Genomic DNA, 26413 nt, shown 5'->3' with positions numbered 1-26413 from the left:
GGCCAATTGTACTTTAGCAGACAGTTCAGTGAAAAGGTAATACAAATGGCTCTTAAACACACGAAAAGGTGCACAACCCCACTCATAATAAGGAAATGCAAACTGAATCCCAAGTGATACCACTTGCTGATAATGCTGTTGTGGAGGGCTGGGGAAACAGGCTCCCCGTCTCTGAGGGCGGAGTGCACTGGAACAGCACCCATGCAGGGCAGGTTGGCCATAGCTGTGAAAATCTAAAATGCAAATCCTAAGACCCAAAAATTCATCCTCCAGACACACTTAAAACTTGCAAAACAGTGCTAAGTGAAAAAAGTGAGCTACAGAACTGTGTATATCATAAACTATCAACTGAGTTTATAAGTAAAATCACGTGGCTGTATCACAATTTTCTTAATGCCAGGTACACTGTTCTCATGTTTTACGATTACATCATAACGCTGTGACAGACATCTTTTGTGCATAAATGTTGGTCCATACCGCAGATTATCTGTTGGGAGAGTCCAGATTACTGGGCCAAGGGGAAAGAAAAATGAATCTATGGTAATGTTACAGCGAGTGGTCCCGAGGACAAACTGAGCGGCACGCGGAGAGTTGGAGAATCTAGGTTTATTCACCGGCGGGCTCAGAGGGGTCTCACCACCAAATTCTGAGCCCCGTCTACCCAATTTTTCCCATTTTTATTAAGTTGGGGTGATCCAAGGGGAAGGGTCTCAAGTGACTAATGCCGGCCAGGTAATAGGTTAGGTTAGTTGCCGCACCAGGTAATAAGTTTAGTGTTATGCTGATGTGCCAGGTAATAGGTTAGTATTATGCTGATGTGCCAGGTGTTAGGTTAGTATTATGCTAATGTGGGTCTTCCGTGAGGGGTAGGGGTCTCAGGTGGCTGCTGTGCTAAGTAATAGATGGGGGTTTTCCTTATCAGTAACAACCATCACCATTTGTTAAGTAGTTTTTTCTCTTCATCATCCCAGCCCTGTGAGTTAGGGAGCAGCACCTCCATGTTGTGCTTGAGGAGAGGGGTTTGAGGGAGGTGAAGTTACTTGTCACAGGGCACGTGGCGGGAATGGTGACAGTGACCCAGATCTGCTTGGCTGCCGAACTCCTGCTTTAGAGGCCCTTCATCTAGTTGGGGCATTTCTAAGATTCTTGATAAAAATTGCCAAATTACTCTCCAGAAACCTAGTATCAATTTATACCTCCATTGAGAGGGCAAAACTCACCACACTCAGGCCAGTGTGGGGAATGACAATATTTTCATTTTGCTAATCTGGAAGGGAAAAAAATAGCCTCTTATAGTTTTGATTATCATGGCTTTGATGAATAGTGAATCGGACCACTTTTCATATGTTTATTTGCTGTACTTTTAAGTGTTGGTGTTGGCCTATATATTTGAAAAATACACAGAACATTCTGAAAATGTAACATGTCAATTCTTATCTCGTCTCAGTAAAGACACTGGCTGGTGGGCAAAAGCATCAATCAGCTGAGGCAATCAGATGGTTGTTTCCGTGCCAGGGTCCTTGGCTTTACACTGGAGACTCAAGTCCAGGAGGCCTTGGGCACATTCAGACTGGGAAAGGTGGCAGCAAGGAGTTGGATGTGAGGTTTAAGTAAACCAACACCAATACACACCAGCCATGTATTGCTTTCTGTAAGATGTCTGGGGTCACCAACACTGTAATGAGCCTTTCCCTGCGCTCCACTGCTGAGGCCAGGTGGTGATGGCCTTAGGGCTCAAGGGCTGGGACTCCGGGCCAAGAGCAGCCTGTCAGTTTCCAGAGCCTTCTACCCTGCCTCCCCTGCCTCCTTCCCCAGCGCAGGCCACCACTCCGGGAGGGAGGGGGGGAAGGGCAGGCAGGGGAAGCAGGGGAGGGAGGAGAAGGAGGGAGGCAGGGGAGGCAGGGCAGCAGCCCCGGCGACCCGGCAGGGTGCGTGTCCGCCTGGGAGCGCCAGGAGAGGCATCGGGCAAAGCCTGCTTCGTTCATAGTTTTGTGCGCCTGACAGCGGCCCTTCAGCAAGGTGAATTCTTTCAGAAAGGGTCTCATTCACAGGCTGCCAAGACATCCGCGACCTATTCTTGAATTCACACAAAAATTAAAAGAAAAACAACAGCCCGGCTAATTTAGCAACTTGCAAGATGCAGCTGGTGCTCCTGCGCCCCAAAGGCTGGGCCTTCCGGCCCCCGCCCCCGCCTCGGGGAGGTCTCGCCAGAGTTATTTTGTATCCTGCAGCTCAGGCCTCATTGTGACAGCTGAGTGACTTAGCTGGCACCGTGGGATGCGGAATGACAAAGGCGCAGAGCATGGGGGCCAGTGGCAGAGATGGTGAGGGATGGCGGGGGTTGGCACCGCCGCGGAGCCCCCACTCCAGCAGCTGCCCGTGGGGCGCAGTCGGGGTCCTCGCTCATTCTGCCTCTCTTCTTATAGGAATTAAGAGAGGGGCTTTTGCAGGCTAGAAAGTGGTACCTGCAGTGTCCTCACAGCCAGGAGGTGGTTAGGCCACAAGCCTCCCCAAGGCCTGGCCTGGGAGGGTTCTTTTCTCTGTGGCTAACAGCAGCACCCTCTCTGTCCCTCATCCATTAAATGCCAGGACTCCTTACTTCTGTGCCTGAGACCACTTGGTCCCCCTGGCCTCTGGCCTTGGTGCACCCCGGTCCTCGGTGGTGCCAGCTTCCCCTTCTGCCAAGGGCCTTGGGCCTTTGTGCCTGGGTGAGGTCATGAGCTCCTCAGGGTTACTTTTTTTTTTTTTTTTGAGACAGAATCTTGCTTTGTTGCCTGGTCTAGAGTGCCTTGGTGTCAGCCTAGCTCAGAGCAACCTCAAACTCCTGGGCTCAAGTGATCCTCCTGCCTCAGCCTCCCAGAGTAGCTGGGACTATAGGCTTGCACTACCACACCCAGCTAATTTTTTCTATTTTCAGTAGAGATGGGGTCTCTTTTGCTCAGGCTGGTCTCGAACTCCTGACCTCAAGCGATCCTCCCTCCCAGGGCGTCAGGGCAGCACTGGCCTAGGCTCCTGTACAACCGGACAAGGCCACCCTCACCGAGCAGTGGCCTCAGGCCTGGACTCTGAGTTCAGACCTCACTGAGGGGCAAGTAGAGTCCAATGCTGAAGAGCCCAGCTGGGAATTCTGATCTCCTGCCAGATGCTCACCACCTCAGAGCCACAGTTTTCTAGTCTGTAAAATGGGGAATAATAGCAGTATTTAAAGAGGATTGTTGTAAGGATTACATGAGCCAATTCAGGGAAATCACTTAGGTTGTAAGTACTCTGTAAGTGTCAGCTATTAATAATATTGCTACACCAAACACTTTAAAGCCATGTTGGGCCAAACATGCTCCCTTAGTCCACTTTAACACCCTGAGTTCCCACACTGTCCTCAGAGGTTTTGAGTGGAGCCACAGAATTTATACACACCATGCCCAATATCAGTCCCCAACTCCTTTAATTCACAGGAACAAAGTGTGCTTCCCCTAGCCACCCTGTAAATCAGCTCCAAAGTCATTAGCTGTTTCTTAGAGCTCCAAGACTAGGCTGAGAAGCTGCAAAGGCCACTGAACAGACCTGGGGCAGACTTTAAGATGCCGCTGTATTTCCAGTCAACATCTATATTTCAAAAACCTCAACTTACAGTGATAAGAAAGCTAATCATATGGAAGCCAACAAACCAATTTATGTCTTAGTCCATTTTGTGCTGCTACAACAAAATATCCAGGACTAATTTTTTTTTTTTTTTTTTTTTTGAGACAGAGTCTCACTTTGTTGCCCAGGCTAGAGTGAGTGCTGTGGCGTCAGCCTAGCTCACAGCAATCTCAAACTCCTGAGCTTAAGCGATCCTACTGCCTCAGCCTTCCGAGTAGCTGGGACTACAGGCATGCACCACCATGCCTGGCTAATTTTTTTCTATATATATTTTCAGTTGGCCAGAAAGTTTTTATTTTTTAGTAGAGACGGGGGACTCACTATTGCTCAGGCTGGTCTCGAACTCCTGACCTCGAGCGATCCACCCACCTCGGCCTCCCAGAGTGCTAGGATTACAGGCATGAGCCACCGCGCCCGGCCTAATTTTTTTTTTTTTGAGAAAGAGTCTTGCTCTGTTGCCTTGGCTAGAGTGCCATGGCTTCAGCCTAGCTCACAGCAACCTCAAACTCCTGGGCTCAAGCAATCCTCCTGCCTCGGCCTCCCAGAGTGTTAGGATTAGAGGCGTGAGCCACCAGGAGCCTGGCCCAGGACTGAGTAATTCATAAACAAAAGAAATTTATCTCTCACAGTTCTGGAGGCTGGACAGTTAAAGATCAAGGCACCAGCATCTGCTGAGGGCTGCTCTCCACTTCCAAGGTGCAGCCTTGAACACCACTGTGTCCTCACATGGCATAAGGTAGAAGGACAAAAAGGTGTGGCTTTAAGAAGAGTATTTATAAAGTATTGCATTTAGGGAATACAAAAGTCCCCTCCATCCGTGATTTTGCTTTCTGCAGTTGCAGTTACCCACAGTCAACATGGTCCAAAAAATATTAAATAGAAAATTCCAGAAATAAACAATCCATAAGTTTTAAATTACATGTTGTTCTGAGTTCTCCCATCCATCACACCACTTCACAAGAAGGATGAGTACAGTATAATAAAATATTTTGAGGGAGAGACCACATTCACATAACTTTTATTATTGTATATTATTATAATTGTTCTATTTTATATTTTATTATTAGTTATTGTTAATCTTTTACTGTGTCTAATTATTTTGGGGCCACAGTCTTGCTCTGTCACCCAGGCTAGAGTGCCATGGCATCAGCATACCTCACTGCAACTTCAAACTTCTGGGCTCAAGCCATCCTCCTGCCTCAGCCTCCCAAGCAGCTGGGACTATAGGTACGTACCACCATGCCTGAATAATTTTTCTTTCTTTCTTTTTTGTCTTATATCTTAATTTTCCTATTTTTTGTAGAGATGGGGTCTTGCTCTTGCTAGTCTCAAACTCCTGGCCTCAAGTGATCCTCCCACCTTGGCCTCCCCAAATGCTAGGATTACAGGCATGAGCCACTGCGCCTGGCTCAACATGTCTTTGGCTTAATACAATAAGGTTTATTTCTGCTGTTATATGTTAAAGCAAGTGGGGGAGTCTGCTCCACTCAGTTACTCAGTTAATCGGGGGGCCCAGGGTAATGGCAGCTCTGCCAACTCATCATCTGGAACACAAGGCTTCTGAGATGCTAATGAAGGAGAAGGGATGGATGAGAATGACTCACTCTGGTTCTTAAACCAGAAGTCACACACATTACTTCAGCTTGTTGCCCATTGGTTGAAACTAGCCACATGGTTCTAACCTAGAAAGGAAGGGTATGAAATGTGGGGGAGCACAGAGACTACTTGGTGAACACAAATCTTTCTGTCACAGAGCAACATACTACAAACTACAAATAAACTAGAGTTGTTATTTCAGGTCATCAGTTATAGTTCAGGACACAAAATCTAGGAGTCATTACAGACTGTTTACTACAGGTTATCACTCCATGTGTGGCATTAAAGTTCAGTGAAAACAGAAGATCCCAATCCCAGCTAGTGGCTAGACCAAGGCACATCAGCCACTGAAGTGAGTCAGCACATGGAGCAGGTTAGTAGGCTGCAAACTCCAGAAGGAGCACCTGAAATAATCATGGGAACAGAGAGGAGCCCCTCAAAATATAATACTCTTGATCTTGGAAACAGAAAAGTTGAGATGGGAGAAGTTCCAAGTCTGTGTATGTACATACATACCATAGTAGGAAAAAAAACCTAGCAAATGTAGTATATATAATAAAAGTAGAACACACTCATTGGTCAAATGTTAAAATGTTAGATGTTTAAGGACACTCCTCAACAAACACACACAGCTTAGAAAAAGTGGTTTTAGATTGGGTATCAGGAAGTACTACTCTACAGTGGTTGGGAAATGTATTCATCCAATCTTCATATATTTAATGAATGCCTATGATGTGTTAGATACTGTACAAGAAATCTTCAAGCTTATGAGGTTTACGGTCTAAGCTGTGAATTTAAAAAGACAGATTTTTAGATAAGCAGATAGATAACAGATCCCTAACCCTTAACCTTTTATTTTATTCAACATCATTTATTACCACCATGTGCAAGGTACTTTGGGAAATAAAAAGGTGAACCAAACCCATCCCACCACTGAAGGAATCTGTAGACAAGGTTGTTATATGAAGCTGAACTACCACAAGCAGTCTGTTGTTACAATACCAGAAGGAGGTATCAAGCTGATGAAATGGTTTACCAGCCTGATCCCCTTGGCCTTCCTTGGGATGGCACTTGAAAGATGAACTTCAACTTGAAGTTCAGTGATGAACTTGATAACTTTAATGATGTGATGCTGATTGCACTGGGCACCTTACAGCTGGAAAGGCAAATTCAGGCCCCTGTCTGCAATTCTGTTGAAAAACTGGAGTATTTCCAGACCTGGAATTATTATGATACACGTAAACCATCTGAGGAGGCTTGACATTCTAGTAAGTTCTCTAGTAAGTTACTTTGTGTGCTATATGTTTTTGTGGCTTTTTTAAAAAAAATATTATGGATACATAATCGTTGTCCATCTTTATAGGGTACATGTGATGTTTTGATACAGACATACACTGAATTAATCAAATCAGGGTAATTGGGGTGTCCATCACCTCAGGCATTTAACATTTCTTTGTGTTAGGAACATTCCAATTCCACTCTTTTAGTTATTTTAAAGTATACCCTAACTTTTTGTTGATTATGGTCACTTTGTTGTGCTAGTAAGTTACTTTTAGGACTCTAGTTTCCTTAACTAAAAGATTTACCCCAACCTTCAGTCACAGTAGAAATAATGACTGAGGTAAAAAACTAGAATACATGCTACAATATTATCTTTCAGTGTTAGTACCTACAACTAATTTTTCTCTTTTTCGGTTTTTATTATAAAAACTTTCTATGACAAATATATTTAAAATTTTTATAAAAAATGCAGTAGGGGAAAAAGTTATTCAGAGGTTTCACTCTTTTATCAGTTCTTTAGGCACTTTACATACAAGAATGTATTGACCTTTTGGGAACCATATACAAGAATATGAACATTTAAAAAAAATTTTTTTAATATGTATATATATTTTTGAGACAGAGTCTCACTCTGTTGCCCAGGCTAGAGTGAGTGCTGTGGCGTCAGCGTACCTCACAGCAACCTCAAACTCCCGGGCTCAAGCGATCCTCCTGCCTCAGCCTCCCGAGTAGCTGGGACTACAGGCACGCACCACCATGCCTGGCTAATTTTTTTCTATATATATTTTTAGCTGTCCAGATAATTTCTTTCTATTTTTAGTAGAGACAGGGTCTCACTCTTGCTCAGGCTGGTCTCGAACTCCTGAGCTCAAACAATCTGCCCGCCTCGGCCTCCCAGAGTGCTAGGATTACAGGCGTGAGCCACCGTGCCGGCCAATATTAACCTTTTGAGTAAGTTACTAAATTGCTCAGAACAGAGATTTGTAGTTTACTATTTAAATAAATTGTAGGATTTGAGGCCTAGCTAAGACTTTAGAGATAATGTAAAATAACTCTCTTGATTAAATCCATTCATTAATTTAACAAATATTTATGGAGCATCTACTACATGCCAGGTACTGTGCTAGGATCTTGAGGATACAGCTGTCCACACTTGGCTTACTGCCTCACAGAAAACCTGAGTTTTAAGACAAGGTCACCTGGTGATTAGCCCAAGGACACACATCAGCTGGTAGCAGAGATGGATAAAAATAAATCTGAGTGTCCTACTCTTAATTTGGTGCTTTCTTCCACATTCTTTTGCCGGTAGCCTTCTAAGCTGTATTGAAGACAGAATAAGGGAAAAAAAAAACCCACTTTCAATTAGATGAGTACTTTGGGTTGTACAAACTAGACAATACTGTCAGTGGTTAGATTGAACTTGACCTACACTTCCTTACCCCTGGAAAAGTATAAAGGAGTCCATTGATTCCTAAATGTACTCTGGTCAGGTAGCCAGACTCAGAGATAGTTTCACTCTCTACATTGAAAAGAAAAATCAAAAAAAAGGAAGAAAGAGAAAATGAACATGTTGATATAAAGTTGCCCATTCATCTTTCAGGGAAGGGCTATTCTTTATTTGGAGAGTTTTTTTTGTTGTTGTTGTTGTTGTTTTTGAGAGAGTCTCGCTCTGTTGCTCGGGCTGGAGTGCCGTGGTGTCAGCAACAGCAACCTCAAACTCCTGGGCTCAAGTGATCCTCTTGCCTCAGCCTCCCAAGTAGCTGGACTATACCTACTCGCCACGATGCCCTGCTAATTTTTTTCTATTTTTAGTAGAGATGGAAGGTCTCACTGTTGCTCAGGCTGGTCTGGAACTCCTGACTTCAAGCTATCCTCCCACCTTAGCCTCCCAGAGAGCTAGGATTACAGGCGTGAGCCACCTCACCCAGCCTGGAGAGTATGTTCTTACTATTTTGGGGGTTAAAATGTCCTTTATTCTATGAAATGATGCAGATAGCAGATAGCTGCTAGTTCTTTTTAAAAATGTCCTTATTAGCAAAATTAAAAGTTGGTAACTCTGTCAGTTTCCTCAAATTCTTTTTGATGTGTTAGTATCCTAAAAATCCAAAAGACTGTGTATCACTAAGTTAAACATTGGGGTAATTTTCTTTGGTATAGCCTGGTGCTAAAAAAAAGAGTCTTTATTATTTTATGAGGATAGGCCACCTTATCTTTGAGTCTCAAAACAAAACACAAAGATCGGTGAGAGCTCTATCCTCTCAGCAGCATTTAGCTAATTCTATAATCCCTTACCACCCTCCTGTCATCTTCAGAATCTCCCACTTGATGCCAAGGCATCTTCTAGGTTTATAGATATCAATGGTTTTCCATCCTGACTGTGCAGGGTGCTTTGAGAAATACTGATGAATGGGCCCCATCCCCAGATATTCTAATTTAATTGGTCTCAGGTGGGACTTAAGTTCTAGGCTAGATCAAAGCTCCTCAGGTGATTCTAATGTGTGGCCAGGGATGAAAACCACAAGTATAGATGGTGTTTCTTTATTAAGTACCTTCTATGGCACTAGGGAAGTTACACAGACGAACAAGCTGGTCTGTGCAGCACAAAAACTAAATAGGAAAATAGGCAAAATATGACATTTGAGTGGGGTAACTGCTTTTATTTATTTTGTAATTCAACAAATATCAACTAAGTATTTAACAAGCACCAGTGCTAAAGTAAAAGCATGCTCAAAGTCCTGTGGGTCACCTGCAAAGACCAGGAAAACTTCACAGAGGAGGCAGCTGACAAGTAGGAATTTGGAGGAAACTTTGGTCAAGGTCTTCATCAGATAAAGTAGGGAGTGCCTGGCGGAGGGGACAGCACTTGCTGGGCATGGAGGAGAGTGGCGGACTGGGAGAAGCTAGAGATGAGATATTCTTAGCCTTAGAGGTAGACTAAGGAGTTTAAACTTGATCCATAATGCATTTAAAAGACATTAAAGGTTTTAAAGCAAGAATGCATAAATGAGGGGTGGGTGCAGAATACTGGCATTTAAGATAATTCAGGCTGTTCATACAGGAGCTGTAGCTTGAATTTGCTAGCCGATTCAATGGTTTGACTAATCATCCCCCATCCCTTCTGCCCTTGACTGAAGTAACCAGATACTGTGACCTTGTGGGGATACAGTTTCAAGTCAATGAAGGTAGAAGTTTCCATGTGGCAGTTAGAATGAAAATGTAGACCTTTTTTTTTTTTTTTTTTTGAGACAGGTTCTTGCTCTATTGCCCCAGGTAGAGTGCAGTGTTGTCATTGTAGCTCACTGCAACCTCAAACTCCTGGACTAAAGGGATCCTCCTGCCTCAGCCTCCCAAATAGCTGGGACTATCTATAGGTGAGCACCACCATGCCTGGCTTATTTTCTATTTTTTGTAGAGATGGGGGTGGGGGGGTCTCACTGTTGCTCAGGCTGGTCTCGAACTCCTGAGCTCAAGTGATCTTTCTACCTCGGCCTCCCAGAGTGCTAGGATTACAGGTGTGAGCCAAGGCCCCAGCCAGACCAAAGTGTTTTAAGTGACTATTAAATGTAAATAGAATTCACTATGGGCTGGGCACTGAACAAATAAGTTCATGGTCCCTGCCTGTGCCACCTTACCCAATTTCCCTCAGAAGGACTTGCTAGCATGTCTGTGGATGTTGTACCTCTTATCAGGCTGTCTGACTGGCCTCACACCAAGTACACAAACTCAAAAGATCAAACCTTCTGGATTCCCTTAGGCTCCTGCAGCTACCCTCTACTTTCTTATTCTCATTCAGGACTCAAGGACAATAGGTCAGACCAGGGAATCATCTCAATACTAGGGACTATAACCTTCTGGCTAAGACATTCACAGAAGAAAACCTTCCTTTCCAGTTGGGGAAGAAGAGGATTCAGCCTAGGCCAGCAGTTCTCAAATTTAGTGATCACAAGCTTCAATATAAGTCATGAGCTAACGCTGTATTTTTTTTTTTTTTTTTTTTAAGACAGAGTCTCACTCTGTTGCCCAGGTTAAAGTGTAGTGGTGTCAGCCTAGCTCACAGCAACCTCAGACTCCTGGGCTCAAGCGATCCTTCTGCCTCATCCTCCCAAGTAGCTGGGATTACAGGTGCTCACCACCACACTGGCTAATTTTTTGTTTCTATTTTTAGTTGGCCAGCTAATTTTTTCTATTTTTAGTAGAGACAGGGTCTCAGTCTTGCTCAGGCTGGTCTCAAACTCCTGCCTTCAAGTGATCCCCTCCTCCCCTGGCCTTGGCCTCCCAGAATGCTAGGATTACAGGCATGAGCCACCATGCCCAGCCTAAAACTGTATTTTTGGAAGCCCACTCCAGACCTACTGAATCAGAATCTCTGAGGTCAGGCCAAGGAACCTGTCATTTAAATTCATTCCTAGATCATCCAGATCATTCTAATTTCAGTGATTTGTAGACCACACTGAGCAGTGTAACTAATTGTCAGTGGTGGTCATTGGCAGCTATTTTAGGGTTGTGGGGGACAGGTCAGAGAAGCTTTTCAATTCATAATCCTCCAGCCAAGTGGACTTGCAAAATTTACAGCATGCTTGGTTTTCAATTCAAACCATTTCCAGGTTAACTTCTTAATTGAGCTATTTAGCTCAGCAGAGGACCTGAGATACCACAGATAAGAAAGAGGGTTAGGAGTAAGCATTAAGTATCTCTGGCTGTGTCTCTGTTATCCTTTCCAGTCCCACTTATCTGAAGAGCTAGATTTCTCAAAGGACAAGTAACCCTAGAGGAGAGTATCAATGGGAAAGCTACAGATTCCTTGCCACACCCCTGTTAGAGAACTATGTTAATAAGAACAGAACCTCAGAAAACACATCAAGATGTTGGATAAAGAAATTTCTCTCTTCTGTCAGCTCCTGGGGTTACAGGAGCAGAAGTTTAGGTAAACATGACCCATTTCTCTCTAAGGTGTCTCTTAACTTCTTGATGCACTGGAAATCCTGGTGGATAACTCATTAGTGATAATGAGTGTTAGATGCTCATAAATTCCCTGCAATTCATTGGCTGAAGACATCGTAAATGTGGACTTTTTGACTTTTATTGTCTTTAGTTGCTTCTTTAACATACTTTAGTTTGAGTGTACAGATTTGGGGTTTTAAAACTTGTTTTTAATTAAGGCATGGTTTATTTTTATTGCTTGAGATAAAATGCAGTCTGAGGGACTCAAATGTAATTTACAAAATAAAGTGCATCTGGGCAGACTATAAGTCAAAAAAAAAAAAAAAAAGAACAGAAAAGCTAGAGTCAGCCAGGATTCTTAAGTTTACCTAGTAACTTCTTGGAGAATAAACCCCCCAGCACCTGCATTATAAAAAAGCACACCTTATAAATGTCCTTCTCTTTGAAATACCTAAATGAACTAGACTGAATTATGAACTAATGGCTTGTAAAAATTCACCTTGAGCAAGCTACTTGAAGATACTAAATAAAAGAGGTAGGGAGAGACTCTGAGGAAACCCAACCTGCTGTTTGTTTATCAGTAATGCAACTCAAAAGTAGACAAGCGGATGGTGGAGCTTTCCCTGTTTTGTTTCCTGGGCTGAGCCTGTGAATGCCAAGATTTAATCTAAAGAGGTTTGTGTTTTAAAAACTAACAACCAAGTAATAAAACACCTATAAAGGGGTTTACAATGGAACCGGTGACAGTTTTGAGTGTAGTATTACAACTCTACTGCTCCCCCTCTCCCTTTTTCTATCCTTTCATCCAACTCTGTGCCCTTTGTCTTAGCTCCTTTCTCACCTTGCTGCCAAGAAGCACATAAGTAGGGGGAGCTCACACCCCAAGTAGCAGACTGTCTTTAAAAAGTGAAGTGTGTATTGTGGTCTGCATTTGAAGACAGGGCCTTGAGCTGTTTGTTTGCCTGAGATAAGAACTGAGATAAGTTGCCCTAACAAAGTACCTACCTAGTTGTACAGTGGTTTCTAGTGGGGAGCTGAAGATGCTGCTGCTGCAAAGTGTCAGTACCATCAAGATGCAGGAGTCAACCAGGGCAAGAAGCCTAGGGCCTTCTCTCCCTGGCACCCTGCATCACCCTGCCAGGGCCCAAGACAGCCTTGACTCCAGGAACAGATTTCAGGCAACAGGTGGTTTTCCACCCTGGCCATCAATGGCTGAAACTTGGTTCTTTTTCAAAGCCATAGTTCTCCCCCCCACCCTGGAAGTAATGGCGCCCGGGAGGAGAAACTTCGTGCTGAAACTCTTTAGGGGCCATTCCTTGAGCCTACCTTTCCTATTTTCTGAGGTCTCCCTTGCCAGCATCCCACCCATCTCCGGGAAGAACCAGGGGCGCTCTCTTCGGGGCAGGTGGGAAGCGTCAGAGTGGCCTTGCCTGCGCGGCCAGAGCCCCCAGCCTTCCTCGTGTGGGCCTCAGGAACTCGGGGGGCCCAGGGGAAGCCCGGAAAACCGAACTTCGCCATCAGCTTTCCTTAGAGCGCAGGCTAGAGGAGAGGGGGAAAGGGCCCCCCCAGCAGCAGTTTTTCTCCCCTCCCTCCCCCGCCTCAGCACCTCTGCCATCCAGCTGCACGCCCAAGAAAGCACCCCGAACGCAGCTCAGGCAGGGCCCGCAAGCTCCTCGCAAGCCCGGAGAGGGCATGCTGAGGGGCAGCTTTCCCCTCCAGCCCGCGTCTGGCATCCCCACTCCCACCCAAGGATGCCGCCGCCGTGCCCTGTCCGCAGTCGCTGAATGTCACTGCTCCCTCTTCCTCCCGATCAGGGTAGACACGGCTCCCAAAGCGTCCCCCTCCCCAAAACTGCCGCGATCGCCCGAGGGCGCAAGGCCTGGGCGAAGGGCGAAGTTTGGGGCCCTCAGCGGCGGGAGGGGGGGCGCGTTGGCGAGGACCGCACCTCAGTCCCAGCCCTGGCGGGCACACTCCCCGCCCCAAACGGCCCAGGCGTCCCCATCCTCCCGCGGACACCAGCATCCCCGCCCTCCCTCGAGGGCGGCGAGCGGAGCCCCCCGGGGCGGAGGCAGGTACCCCCGGGGCGGAGACTGGGGCGGGCGGGGTCCGGGCTGCGCCCCCGGCCGGGCCGGGCGGGCTAGCGGGCGGCGCGGGGGGAGCGGGGCTGGGCGGCGCTGCCTCGGGCTCTGTGCGCTGCAGCCCGGAGCCGAGGAGGAGGAGGCGGAGGAGGAGAAGGAGGCGGCGGCGGTGGGTCCCGGGCGGGGGGAGCGCGGCGCTGCGGACCCGGGCGGCTGGCAAAGGACGAGGCGGAGGCTGAGGCAGGCAGCGGGGAGACCCAGGCTGCAGCAACAAAGGGCAGCGAGAGATTGGCCGGGCTGCAGGAGAGGTTAGCCGGGGACCGGGGTGGCCGGAGGCAGCGGCGAACAGTGCACGTGCTTGCAGACACGGGCGAGTGTGGAGCCAAGGGGGTGCACGCCTGGCGGGTAGGGGCTTGCTCCCCCTCGACATGGGATGGCAAGGAGGCTGCAGCGACATCGTTCTGCCTGCACCCGGCCTAGGGCTTGCAGGGTAGGGGTGTGTTGTGGGGGGGAAGGCTGGGAGCCAGGGGGCGGGCGAGTAGTCGCCCGGGACGGGACGGGAGAGAGGGTGGAGGAGGGGGCGGGATGGAACGCTCCGGGCGGCGCGCCCGTCCGCGCGCTCCACCGAGGTAGCTGGCGACTGAGAACCTCGAATTTTAACTTCGCGTGCCCGCCCGCGCGCGCCCGCCCGCGCCCACCCCTAAATCCTGCGGCCGCCGCCAGCGATCAGCTCTCACACAAACTTTAGCTGCGGGCTAGGGGGTTTGGGGTTGAGTGGGGGAGGGGAGAGGGAAAAGACCTCCTGATTGGCGTCGACTGCAGCCAATAAGGCCAAGCGCCTCTGCTGCGAGTAGGCCAATCCTTTTCTAGAGGTAGAGGGGGCGGGTAGGTGGAAGTAGAGGTGGCGCGGTGTCTGGGAGAGAGAAAAAGGGCTGGACCAATAGGTGCCCGGAAGAGGCGGACCCAGCGGTCTGTTGATTGGTACTGGCTGTGGACCCGCCCCCGGGGTGGTGCCGGAGGGGGGCATGATGGGTCGAGGGGTGTGTCTAAGTGGAAGCGAGATGACCGGCAGGAACCTACCCCAATGGGCTGCGGAGTGGTTAGTGAGTGGGTGACGGACAGACCCGTAGGCCAACGGGTGGCTTTAAGTGTCTGTGGTCTCGTCCAATGGAGCAGCGCCGGGGCGGGGCCGCAGCTCGGGTTTAATGAGACTCCATTGGGCTGTAATCAGTGTCATGTCGGATTCATGTCAACGACAACAACAGGGGGACACAAAATGGCGGCGGCTTAGCTCCTACCCCTGGCGGCGGCGGCAGCGGTGGCGGAGGCGACGGCACTTCCTCCAGGCGGCAGCCGCGGCTTCTTTCTCAGGCAGCGGCAGCGCCCCCGGCAGGCGCGGTAGCGGTGGCGCGCGGCCAGGTCTGTCACCCACCCTGCGCGTTCCCAGGGGGAGGAGACTGCGCGGGAGGGGGACAGACGCGGGGGGAAATCGGGGACTTGCGACGCCCCTCCCACAGGCCTCTGCGCGAGGGTCACCGCGGGGCCGTTCGGGGTCAGGCTGCCCCTGAGCGTGACGGTAGGGGGCGGGGGAAAGGGGAGGAGGGACAGGCCCCGCCCCTCGGCAGGGCCTCCAGGGCAATGGGCGGGGCTCGAGGGTGGAGGGGCGGGGCGAGATCGCGTGGGGGCGGGGTTCGGGGAGTCGGAAGGCGGGGGCTGGGAGGGAATTCCTGAGTGGGAGTGAACTGGTAGGAGCGGTGGGGGGCCAGGGAGGGTGTGGGAAGGACTGGTGAGGTAGATGGGAGGGGAAACTGGAGGTGAAGAAGCAGGTGCAGAAGGGAGAGTTAGAGAGGGATGTAATTTTAGAGATGTGGAAGGGAGACCGAGGGGTATGTGAGGGCAGGTGAAATGATGCAGAACGACAAGATTGCAGTTATCTGGGTGCAGAGTAAGGATGGGTTTGGGTGTGGTGGGTGTGCAGTAGAGTTGAGAAAATAGTGCAGAGTAGGTGTTGGGTTGTGGGAAGTATTGACCCATGTGAGGGTCAGGTACAATTGTGATGGGAAAGAGATATTTGGGTGAATCCACATGTTGGGATAGGAAGCAGATTTGCTAGCTTTGGGATATATGAAGCATTTAAAAAAAACCATGAAAAGATGGGATGGTTATGCATGGGAGAGTCTCTGAAAGATGATGCTAAGACATCAGAACAGACTTAAATGTGAAAAGAGGGAGGGAGGCTGCTTGGAACTTGCAATCTGTATCTGTAGCAGAAAATCTCATGAGGACAGGAGATTCGGGGGCAGGGGGTGGGAAAAGGCAGCAGATGTGAAGAACGTGGGTGGGGCTAGTAGGTCTGGGTGAATGTGATTTAGTGGACTGTGCCAGGAGTGAGGATGAGGCAAAGAAAGGTGTTAGTTTGGGAGACAAGAGTTGTTTGATAAGGGTGGATTTCTTGCATGAAACTTCAGCTGGGATCTTGAAGGTGGGCCTGGAGGGTGTCCCAGGAAGAGGCATGTACCATAACTTGGAAAAGGACATTGCATATTTTTGGATTTGCTAGTGCTTTGGTATGGGCAGAGTGCAGGGAGTGGTGGGAAATGACCAGGCAGAGGCAGAGGAGGTGCTGGATTACAAATGCATCAGGAAGGATTTTAAGCTGTGCAGTTGGGAAGAGGGTGTTAGAATGTGTTAAATGGTATTAGACAGAGGTTGTGAAGGGGTAGTGTTAAAGAATTACAGATGTGGGAAATAGGAAAAGATGACCAATGAACCAAGTACGTTTAGGGTGGAGGTACCAGGAATTCAGGGTAATGAGTGTATACAGACCCTTCGTATATGGGCAAGAGGTGGAAGTAGTAAATGGGAATTAGTTGTGTTGGAATAGTGTTCTGTGGTGCTCCAAAAAAATTTCATTTTTTTTTTAACTACATTCTCCCTGTTTACTCTAGATTTTCTGGCACAGCCGTGGAATAAACCACTGTTCTTTTCTTTCTTTTTTTTTTTTTTGTTTTTTTTTTGAGACAGAGTCTTGCTCTGTTGCCCCGGGTAGAGTGCCGTGGCGTCAGCCTAGCTCACAACAACCTCAAACTCCTGGGCTCAAGCAATCCTTCTGTCTCAGCCTCCCGAGTAGCTGGGATTACAGGCATGCACCACCATGCTCGGCTAAGTTTTTTTCTATAGATGTGTTTAGTTGTCCAGATAATTTCTTTCTATTTTTAGTAGAGACGGGGGTCTTGCTCTTGCTCAGGCTGGTCTCGAACTCCTGACCTCGAGCGATCCTCCAGCCTCAGCCTCCCAGAGTGCTAGGATTACAGGCGTGAGCCACCGTGCCCGGCCTGTTCTTTTCTTATTCATAAATTCATGGCACATATGTCAAAATGAGTTCAGGTACTATTTTAGGTATTTAAGAGGGGGCAAAAATAAAAAGAAGGAAAGGGTAGCATCATGTGTTTCAGAAAGAATAAGATTCTTCTTACCTGAGATCATCTACTCAGGGTTAAAGGTTGGGGAGGTGAAGTGATGGTTTAAATAAAAAAGAAGATACAGACAGAGGAAGGTTTTAACATTAAAGGAGAAATTTAGGGTATATGATTGGCTGATGGTAATGACATGGTCAGCAGATGAAAAGTTTTGCCTACCAACTGTACTTAGGTCTCTGAATAGAGTGGATGTTATGTCATTGCTGTTATATGTTTATTTCACACCCTGCTTGTGAAGATAGGGTGGAAACTGTCAGATGTGAGGCATAATGTGAATGAAAGGTAAATAGGGTGAGTATTGGAAGGTAGTTGAGAAAGTTTTTTTTTTTTTTTTTCTGAGACAGAGTCTCACTCTGTTGCCCAGGCTAGAGTGCTGTGGTGTCAGCCTAGCTCACAGCAACCTCAAACTCCTGGGCTCAGGCAGTCCTCCTGCCTCAGCCTCCCGAGTAGCTGGGACTAGAGGCATGCGCCACCATGCCTGGCTAATTTTTTCTATGTATATTTTTAGTTGTCCATATAATTTCTTTCTATTTTTAGTAGAGATGGGGTTTCACTCTTGCTCAGGGTGGTCTCTAACTCCTGAGCTCAAACAGTCCACCTGCCTCGGCCTCCCAGAGTGCTAGGATTATAGGTGTGAGCCACTGCGCCCGCCCCCCCGTATTGAGGGAAAAGGAAGTTGTTTTATGAAAATAGGGATGTGTGAGCTATAGTGATCAGTCTTTGCTTGCAGGATGGTAAATGATGCATGGATAGGAGAAGTGGGATGAAGGGATCTTTCTTCTATATGATGCCTTAATCTGCCTTTCCAAAATGCCTTTAAGCACCTTTTTATAGGACTCCCACAATCTTCTGATAGCTTTCTTCTGGTAGACCTGAGAAAGAGAATATACCACAATTTTGTATCATTCATTCCACTGTTGCTGGATATTTGAGTTATTTCCAGTTTGGGGCAATTGTGAACAAAGCTGCTATGAGCATTCCCATGCATGTTATCTGGTGCTCATGTGCACAAGCTCCTCTAAGGTGTACACCTAGTATTGAAATTGTTGTTTCATCGCCAGGGTGACTGTTTATTCTGGTTTATGCTTGTCTCAGTGCAACTATAACACCTTTAATTCGCACAAGTGTCTGAGTGTGCATAATGAGTTTTATGGTGACCCTAGTCATAGGGTTTGCTTGTTTTCATCTTTACTAGGTACCAAACTGTTTTTCAAAGAGTTGTACCAGGTTTCTCCCTTTCCAGCGATATATGAAAGTTCCCATTACATCTTGTGGTCTCCAATTCTTAGTCTTGTTAGTGTTTTGAATTTTAACTGATAAGGTAAATTTTGCATTTACTTGATTAGTAATCAGGTCAAACAGATTTTCATATATTTATTAGCCATTTGGATTTTCTCATTTGTAAAGTTCCTATTCAAGTTCTCCCCCCTTTTTAAAATATGGCTTTCTGTCTTTTATTGCTTTTATAGAATACAAATCCTTTGTCCTGTAAGTTGCAAATACTGTCTTCTATTCTGTGGCTTGCCTTTTCACTCTTTATGGTGTCTTTTAATGAACAGAAGTTCTTAATTTTAATGGATTCAAATTTATTAGTCTTTTCTTTATGGTCAGTGCTTTTTGTGTCTTGTTTTAAGAGTCTTTTCCTACCCTAAGGTCAAGAATATATTCTCCTACACAATATTATCTTCTAAAAGCTTTATTGACCTTAAAAGATGTATGAGTAAAATACACTCTTCTTGACCTTACCCTCACCATTACAAATCTATTTTTGCTTTCCTTCACTTCCTTCTATTCTCTGTCTTGAATTTTTACTTGTCTGCAACTATAACTAAGAGCCAGGTGCTGACTTCCCTGTGTCCCTTAGGAGAAAGTGGTCCTATAGACAGAAGTTCAGCCAGATTAGATTTTACAGGTCTCCAGCTGACTGTATTGCCTTTTTTTCTTTTATGAGCTAGCATTTTATTGTGTTCTGTTATTGTCTGCCACCATTCTTCTTTCATATTTGTTATCTAAATGATTCCTCTTAACAGTTCTGTAAAACAGGGTTGTAGTTTCATTTTTACAGATGAGAAAACTGAGACTTGTTTGATTTAGTAACATGTCCTATATCCCATAGCTTAGGTAGCTAGCAAAGTGGGGACTGGATCCCTGACTCTCTAGATACTTCCTATCACAGCATGCCTGTTTGTTGAATAAGATTTCAGAAGCCTATTTTTTGATAATATTAAAAACCAAAGAGAATAACTCTCTTAGTTTTAATAATACATGCCTTAATTAAAGGATGTGAAGATAACTAGTGTGAAACTGGAAAAAATACTTCTCTCTGTGTAGCCAGTGGACCATATGTGGTCCGTGTATGGGTGACAGAAGAGTCATTAACCCTTGAAATTATATGCCAATGTGTGTATATACATATGTTCGTTTTTAAAAATAGATCTATAATATTCTTGAGATTCTCAAAAGGGAGCCCTAATTTGTTTTCAGAATGTACTGGATATTCGTTCTGCACACATCTGTAATAAAGTTAACACAGAATCCTGAAATGATCTGTTTTTTTCAAAATCTTTAAAAAAATTTAGATGTTAGATTTTTTTCTTAATATATTGTTCTCAGTCTTTGTCATTAAAAACTGACTAAAGCTAATTTGTAATTAGGGAGAAATCTAGGCTTGAACAGGAATTTTTAAATGCCAAAAAAAGACACTCTAAATTTAGTTGATTATTGCTTAAGTGGAAGTGCTTAGTTATAATATCATCATTACTAATCAGTGTACCCTGGCTCCAACAGCCTGATGACTTCAAATGACTTTTCATCTTGTCTCTAAAATCCTCTGTTTTACAAGGGATCAAATTTCCTGTGAGGTTCCTAACAGTGTGATTACATTTTAGAGACTGAAACTGTTGAGCACTTAAATGCAGGGATGACTATGCAAACTTAATTCATGGGTTTCACCAGGAGATTTGGGACATGTCTCTACTAATTTATGATGATGATGTTGAAACTAATCTTTGCTAGGGATTATGGAAACCATAATAGTTTATTGATGGTTCAGTTATTGTTTGTTGAAGCACATTTACACAATTATAGTTTAATGACATAACAAGGATATTGTCAACTAGGAGAGCATGACATGAAAAATTAAACTTCCAATTAATATAATATGTATTAGTTGAAATGATTATTTTCATGGTGATTTATCCTCTTAGAAATCCTTGGAAAACACTATTAGCTTATGAATTGAAAACTCTCTGTGTTAATGAATAGTGGGAAAGAACTTAGTATTACTCTAAAAAGATGAGGAATTAAATATTCAATTCAACTAACATTTTATTGAGTGCCCGCACTGGGCTGGCTGCTGAATTAGGCTCATAAATATAAGTTGAACAAGATTGATGTTTGGAGAGATGAAATACTGGTTGCTTTTGTTTCTTCTTTCAATTACCCTTTCTTCCAACCTCATAGTGGATGGATACTATTGCCAGAGTGATTTAAACATTCAACAAACTTTCTGTGTGTACATGTATTTCTGTATGCATTATTGTGTCACCTGTACCTGCAGTGGCTTCCTATTACTTCATCTGTCACGTTCACATGCCACAGTCTTGCTTTTGCCACAGCTAACTTTATTTCTTTATCCCTCTTAAACACATACCTGTTTTTGGCACATGGACTTGGTGTCCCTTTTGTTTAATAGCTCATTCTTAGTTTCTGTTCTTTCACTTTGATTTCCTTCCTTCATTCGCTGATGCATTCATTTAATAAATAGGCATTGAATCCCTCTTCTGTTCAAGTTGCAGCCCTGGGAAATCTTTGGGCATGCAATATAAAGATGAGTCAAGCATTAGTGCTGTTCTTAAGAATTTTACAGTCTAGTAAGGGAGACAAGGTCAGTACACAAATAAGCATAATACAAAGTGGGAAATGAATGGCAAAATAATAAGAAGGCTAAAAGTTTCTTATTAGACAAAGACAGATGTAGGGCTTCTGAGATGGTGTTGTTTACACTGGGCTATGAAGGATTTGAGTTTGGGCAGAGGGACCAGGAAGTTCTCTAAGTTCATCATTGTCTTTGGAGGTCTAGTTTATTTAAGTCCCATCCATCCAAGGGGTGTTCTACCTATCCATACTCCATGTGGTTTCAGCAGGTATAGCCACAATTGTTTCTAGACTTTTTCCTTCTGTAATCAGAGGAACCCTTTCTTTGAAGTAAATCTTGTGGGGAAGCCCAATATATAAAATAGTTATGGTGGCCCTAGTGTTTAACCCATAAAGCGAACCTGCAGGTGATAGCTGAAGTACTTCACAAGATCAAAGAGTCTAGTTTGAAAACCCGTGGAGAAACAGGAAAGATTGTGGGCTTTGGCATTGGAATTAAAATCCTTCATGACTTAATGGTGCTGAGATCTTGGCCAAGTCAGGCCTCAGTTTTCCTTTTATAAAATGGGGCAACAATGCTACCTGACAGGGTTGTTTTAAGGTTTACTGGTAATTAATGTAAAATACTTGGCCCACAGTAGGTGTCAGAAAATGGTTGGCATTATTATGGTTCAGTGCTTTGTTATTTTTTTAAAATCCCATAATTTACTGTGGTGAAATTCATATAACATAAAATGAACAAAACATAAAAAAGTGAACAATTCAGTGGCATTTAGTATATTCACAGTGTTGTGTAACTACCATCTCTATCTAGTTGCAAAACATTTCCATCAATCCAAAATAAAATCCCTTGCCCATTAAGCAATTTCTCCCCATTTCTTCTCCCTGAAGTCCCACCATTCTATGTTTTATGTATGGATTTATGTATTCTGGATGTTTCATATGAATGGAATTATATTATATGTGGCCTTTTGTATCTGTTTTCTTTCACAACGTAATGTTTTTGAGGTCTGTCCTTGTCTTAGTAGCATCTTTTGGCACTTCATTCCTTTTCATGGCTGAATAATATTTCAGTGTATGGATATACCACGTTTTGTTTATCTGTTCATCTGTCAATGGACATTTGGGCTGTTTCCACCTTTTGACTATTGTGAATAGTATCGTTATGAACATGGGTGTACATGTGCTTATTTGAGTATCTGTTTTTAGTACTTTTGGGCATATACCTAGAAGTGGAATTATAGGGCCATATGGTAATTCTCTGTTTAACTTTTTGAGGAGCCCCCAAACAGTGCTTTGTTATGTCTTAATTGCTTCTTATATGTTCTATCTCCAGCTTTGCTTTGTTTTCTTCATAGCATCTACCACAGGGCTGCATGCAGTGAACATAATCTCGCTAAATATTTGTTTGTTGTTCTTTGATTAGTATTTATAACCTTACCTTCCAATTCACATGTTTTAGGCCTCAAGCATTAATTTTAGGGGAAATAGATGCATCCAGAGCTTGAAGTTAACAAATATCATCATAGGGATGATGTTTGATGTGTCCGACAGCAGATAACTTGTTAACCAAGGACGCTATTTTGAGCAACTATGCCAATAACCTGAGCTGGGTGGTAATAGAGGAAAAAGAAGTCAAAGTCCCTTCCCTTCAGCAGTTATATTGTTTTGGAAGATACTGCTAAGATTTGTGGATGCTCATTCAGTTACACAATAAGCTTTGAAAAAATCCAGGAGCTTATGAAAGTAAGAGAGCTAAAAATAACTGTTAGCAAGTAAAACTCAGGGTGACAGAAGAGTAAACTCTATTATTAATCTTTATTTTTTTCTACCACTGTTTTTGGCTCATCCCATAATCTCATGACTTGGTTGTTATGACATTGATTTTGAAACAACACACAGCTTGAGTAAAAGCTTAGAGGAGGCCTCACATAATACTTAAGAGCCAGGATATTTTGACTCTTCTTATGCTGACATGAATACTTCTGAATAATGTTGATGTTTATATAATACTAGTGAAGCTAAAAGCTCAGTGCTGGACTAAGCATTTCTCTAGATATGTTTAGAATAGTTTGTAATGAATGATTTAAATAGTGTTATAAGACTGTATGATACAACCATATAATTTACTGATATTTTGTGGTTAAAAATAAAATGATTCACAACCTTAGAAAATAGGATAATTTAATATGATGTAGCATGAATCCCCAGAATTAATTTGGAATGATTTGTTACCTTTTTGATAGCCTTTTTGTCTAACTTTCATGTTTTTATAGAAAAAAATGAAAAGAGAATAATGATTTTAAGGTTTTAGCTTGTGATAGAATGTCCTATCTACATATGAAACAAATCCCAGTGCTCTCAAAAAGAGAAGTGGTGTGGATAATTCCGAATCAGGAAAAAAAAGATCATTTTCTATTTGGCTTTTGAATGAATTATGCATTTTTTCCTAGATTTGTCTCTCTAGTTAGATACTGCTTAGGCTAAAATGAAATTGGTTTTCAATCTATTCTCTTAGCTTATACCAATTTACAGTGGGGCCAGTGGGATGTTGGAAACAAATCAGCCTAAGATTAAAAAATTTGCAGTGGATAATACACAAAGTGGATAATATACATGTGTTTAGTTGAGAATTGGCTACAGATAAGAGACTTCTGATTTTGCTCCTCTCCTAGCTGTGTATTTTTTTTTTAAACACTGTGATTCTGCTTGTAGCAAAGAGCTGCTGAGTTACATCTGCTTCTGCCTAATTAGCTCTGTTGGTTGGTGTCAGATGAGAGCTAATTTTGAGATTAAATTGAGGAGTTGGGTGTGTGTTGGTGGCTGGGGGAGGGGAGAAGGAGGATCTAAGGTTGCTTGGTTGGTTTATGTAAGATCAAAATGCAGTTATTTATAGCTGTGGTTTTAAATTTATTTTTTGCCTTTCAAGTAAAAATGATCACTACTGTCTTAAAATGTAACTTGTGTCAACACATATTTACTATCGTGGAAACTGGTACATCTTTCCTTTAGGTGAGGTTATTGGTCATATCTTGGTAATCCATTCAGTGCCAGGTAGCCTTTGGGACAACAGAGAATGCTGCCTATTAATGCTGACCTTAAAACAACTTTTGGCTCTTTTTTTCCCCCAGGTAAAATGTTATATCTGCCTGGCTATTTGAGTAATAGACTTTTTTCATGATGTGATTCTTTCTTAGGAGTCTATCACAAACCTGATTTTTATTTTTTATTCTTATTTTTATTTTTTTTGATACAGAGTCTCACTCTTTTTCCCTGGGTAGAGTGCAGTGGCGTCATCGTAGCTCACTACAACCTCCTCCTGCCTCAGCCTCCCGAATAGCTGGGACTACAGGTGCACACCATGGCGCCCAGCTAATTTTTCTATTTTTAGTAGAGACGGGGGTCTTGCTCTTGCTCAGGCTGGTCTCGAAATCCTGAGCTCAAGCGATCCTCCTGCCTCAGCCTCCCACAGTGCTAGGATTGTAGGCGTGAGCCACCACACCTAGCCCAAACCTGATTTTTATTTTTATTTTTTTTGTTTTTTTTTTGTTTTTTTTTTTTTGAGACAGAGTCTCACTTTTGTTGCCCGGGCTAGAGTGAGTGCCGTGGCATCAGCCTAGCTCACAGCAACCTCAGACTCCTGGGCTTAAGCGATCCTACTGCCTCAGCCTCCCGAGTAGCTGGGACTACAGGCATGAGCCACCATGCCCGGCTAATTTTTTTGTATATATATTTTTAGTTGGCCAGATAATTTCTTTCTATTTTTGGTAGAGACGGGGTCTCACTCTTGCTCAGGCTGGTCTCGAACTCCTGACCTCGAGCGATCCACCCGCCTCGGCCTCCCAGAGCTAGGATTACAGGCGTGAGCCACCGCGCCCGGCCTAAACCTGATTTTTAAAATTTGAAGAACAGATCTGGCCTTAAAGAAGAATGAAATTTACTTCTTTAGGCACTTTCCTTGGGTTCTTGGGGCTTCGTTTTCTGTCCTGAATTCCATGTTTATAAATACCCTTTGGTATTTTTTAATATATCACCAAATGTAGTTTACTAATAAGCTCATTGTAGCTATTTGTCTTGAGTAGTTATGGAGATTCATAGATGGTTGCTGGATTTAAGGGATGTTCTTATGCCCAAATGAACATTCACTTTTTTTCTTTTGGCAGATTTGCCTGAAGACCTGGACAATTATCATTTTTGTCATGGACTGTTAAAACGTTTGGAGTTCCAATTCTGGTATTTTCCCTTGTTACATTTTTAAGGTATAAAATGTCAGTCTTACTGAAATGTGTTAGTAATGGATATGAATGATTATTTTGATTGTGAGTAAAGATTATGGTAAAACCTTGTCATGAAAGTATATTTTGGGTGTTAGTTGTGACATACATTTTGTTTTAATGTATGTTTATTTGTTTGTGTAACCAAAATGCCTAAAAGCAATTTTGCAATATTGGACACTTTCCTATGACCTCTTTTGTTTCCTGCAGTTGTATTTTATGCAGTCAAATTGAATTAGTTGTGATTCATCGTGAATAAATGATGAAAGATGAAATAATTACTTGGATACAGTGAAATGTCTTCTAATGAAATTTTGCCCCAAACCATTTTACTTTGGAAAGATCAGTTTCCTGTTCTAAACTTACTGACACAGAATGATTCCTGTGTTCTATCCTGAAAGTGGTTGCACTATAAAAGCCAGTGATTTCATTCCTTAACACACTGTGTTCCAAGTCTAACATTTTTGTCAAAGATTTATATAATGACATAGGTGACAGAATCAAGATTCAAAACAATCTTTAGCAGGTTGGAAGATAGACTCAAACCAACTAGATGAAAGTGAACTGCAATGAACTTTAAATCCCAGCATTTAAATTTGCACAAGGAAAGCAGTGGAAAGACCTTCAGTTTAACTGTATTTTTGAAAAAAACCCAGAGATTTTTGAGGATGTTGGCTTTGGACGGGAGTCTGCCAACCTCGTCATTTGCTGACAAATTAATAAACTAAAAAAAGGCCGGGCGCGGTGGCTCACGCCTGTAATCCTAGCTCTGGGAGGCCGAGGCGGGTGGATCGCTCGAGGTCAGGAGTTCGAGACCAGCCTGAGCAAGAGTGAGACCCCGTCTCTACTAAAAAATAGAAAGAAATTATCTGGCCAACTAAAAATATATATACAAAAAAAATTAGCCGGGCATGGTGGCTCATGCCTGTAGTCCCAGCTACTAGGGAGGCTGAGGCAGTAGGATCGCTTAAGCCCAGGAGTCTGAGGTTGCTGTGAGCTAGGCTGATGCCACGGCACTCACTCTAGCCCGGGCAACAAAGTGACACTCTGTCTCAAAAAAAAAAAAAATAAAAAAAAAAAAAAAATAAACTAAAAAAAAAAAGACCTGAGATTTTTAGTTGGACTGCATGCTCAGCATGGCCAGTTGTGTGGCAGGGCTGTTAAGGAAGATCCTGTTATCTTAGGTTGCATTTATAATTGGATAATGCCTAAACTGCCAAATTTTAAGATGGGCATTAGCCAAACTAGT

The 26413-nt window shown here is 44.0% G+C and overlaps 1 protein-coding gene across 4 annotated transcripts in view; it reads left to right on the top strand.

The window, feature by feature from the left end:
* The first annotated feature begins 4836 nt into the window (after positions 1-4836).
* Positions 4837-26413, top strand: part of KAT6B (lysine acetyltransferase 6B) — a 192887-nt gene continuing 171310 nt past the window's right edge. Inside the window, exons 1-2 of one of the 4 annotated variants that reach the window (XM_045568938.1) lie at positions 4837-4866; positions 25054-25149. The gene's annotated coding sequence lies outside the window, so the exon portion shown is untranslated. Of the gene's footprint in view, positions 4867-14547; positions 14955-25053; positions 25150-26413 lie in introns of those variants that run through there. The other 3 variants (XM_045568937.1, XM_045568940.1, XM_045568941.1) reach the window with 3 other exon arrangements.

Source organism: Lemur catta, chromosome 14 (assembly GCF_020740605.2).
Source record: "Lemur catta isolate mLemCat1 chromosome 14, mLemCat1.pri, whole genome shotgun sequence".
NCBI classification, from domain to species: domain Eukaryota; kingdom Metazoa; phylum Chordata; class Mammalia; order Primates; family Lemuridae; genus Lemur; species Lemur catta.
Note: the sequence above shows the minus strand (reverse complement) of the source record. Positions and strands in the feature narration are given on the sequence as shown.